The 1,887-nt window shown below is 38.3% G+C and overlaps 1 pseudogene; it reads right to left on the bottom strand.

Annotated features, from left to right (window-relative positions):
* Positions 1 to 202: 202 nt before the first annotated feature.
* On the bottom strand, positions 203 to 1,184 carry LOC147476325 (expansin-A11-like; annotated as a pseudogene).
* Positions 1,185 to 1,887: the final 703 nt, after the last annotated feature.

Raw genomic sequence — 1,887 nt, 5'->3', positions numbered from 1 at the left:
GAGATCAACCCATGTCCTCAGTTTGGACGACTATTAATCGGGTTTATGATAGCCTTTGGTTCACTGTGTTCAATCCCATCTTTAAACAAGAATACAGAAATTTCATCACTTTTACATGATCAAGTAGAGCATGTAAGAGTGGCGGGCTGCTTCATTGAAAAAATATTAAGCACGCCTCTGCCGACTTAAGATCACCGGTGAGCTAAAATTGCACCCGACTAGAAAAAGTCGACCAAACCAAATTGCCAACCACATGGAACAATGTTAGGGAAGAATTGAGTCTCTCCGTCAAGTAGTAATGACCTTGAAGGAGAGTGATTGATCATTGAGATAGAAATTTGATCGCCAATTAGCTCCCCAATTCCTTAACATTGTCACCATCCGTTTTTGAACCTTTGATTGACACAGACTGAATTGATCCACTTCCTCCCACATTGCTTACCAATACAAGTTCAAAGTAGTCTCTCCCATTAATTGTGAACCTTACACCTCCATGTTTCTTGCATGGCACCCTGCAGTGTCACACGCAAAATTGTGAGTTACATGGTAGGCGAATACAAGAGAAGAAACAGTGTAGGAAAGATGAAAGTATAGTAACCAACCTTTGGAACAGTACACAGGCACGATTCCTCCTCTGTAAATACCAATCTTTTCCCATGCAGGTTGAGCCATATCGAAATGCTGGAGTGGTGGATTGCACCATCCACCGTTATCGCTTGCTTGGGCAAAATTTGGAGGACAAAAGTTGGTGGCGTGGCGATTCTGAGACTTTCCTCTCAAACACCACCTTGAATCAGCGTTATAGTCACATATGATCCTATAGCATTGCCCACAAGAATCCCCATCGTTGAGCAGAAGCAAGATTTACTTAATCTTTGTTGTCCCCGGTCCCATATCCAATAGAGTATAGATTACCATACCCACAAGCTCCCCCTGTAAACAACCGAGAATTGAGCTACATGTCTTTCTGACTTTAAATAAGGAAAAGAAAAAACTTAACCGTATATATAAAGAGTGAATTTTTCCCTTACCCATTGTTCCTGAGGCATCACTGCCACCATAAAAGGTAGCATGGGCTTTTGTCCATCCAGAAGCAGAAAAGGCATCAACAATGGATATCAAGCCATACACTACTATCAATGCCAGAATGATCTTCATTGCCATTTCTCTAACTCAAATGTAATGGTAGAAGTTTGTAACACTTTCTTCCTCTATAAATAGGAAATTCACATTTGATAGTTGATACATTAACTCACATGTGACAACAGCAACTAGAGAAAGTTATATTTGTTTTTGTTTTTTTTAATAATAAATGTATTCTTCAACCATCTCTATTACCTCTGCAGCTTTGAAGATTTCTGGAGCTAATTCAATTATTCCCACGTTCTCCTCTCCTTACACCCCACACCCACATGCTTGCCCAAACGGTAAGAGCCCGTGAATATATGAAAACCACATCCATCTATTTTTTAAATAATAGGGCTGACCCTCAAAGCCATATATTCATTTATAATTTAATATGTTGAGTACTCTTTATATGTTAGTTTCGCTTCCTTTGTTTGTATACTTTTCTTTTGTAAGCATACACCATGTTGCTATCAGATGAAAATTATGCTACTTAATATGGATTGATCGAGGTGATAGAATATGTTTGCTTAAATCATTTGATCTGAATCACATTGCATATTTGCATGCTATCTGTTTTTTACCCATATGATACATATTAATCGTCTTGCACATGCTCCATTTTGACAATTGCCCACCATGAGTCATCACTTTCATGTTCCACACGATTTTTTTTGTGTGCCTAACTGAGAAGATATATCTAAATGACACTTCTTTCTAACTATCTGCGTAAATGGTTTTTATTCAATATATGTATTCCAA

Source organism: Coptis chinensis, chromosome 9 (genome assembly GCF_015680905.1).
Source record: "Coptis chinensis isolate HL-2020 chromosome 9, ASM1568090v1, whole genome shotgun sequence".
In the NCBI taxonomy this organism is placed as follows: domain Eukaryota; kingdom Viridiplantae; phylum Streptophyta; class Magnoliopsida; order Ranunculales; family Ranunculaceae; genus Coptis; species Coptis chinensis.
The sequence above is the reverse complement of the archived record's forward strand: the minus strand, read 5'-3'. Positions and strand labels throughout refer to the sequence as shown.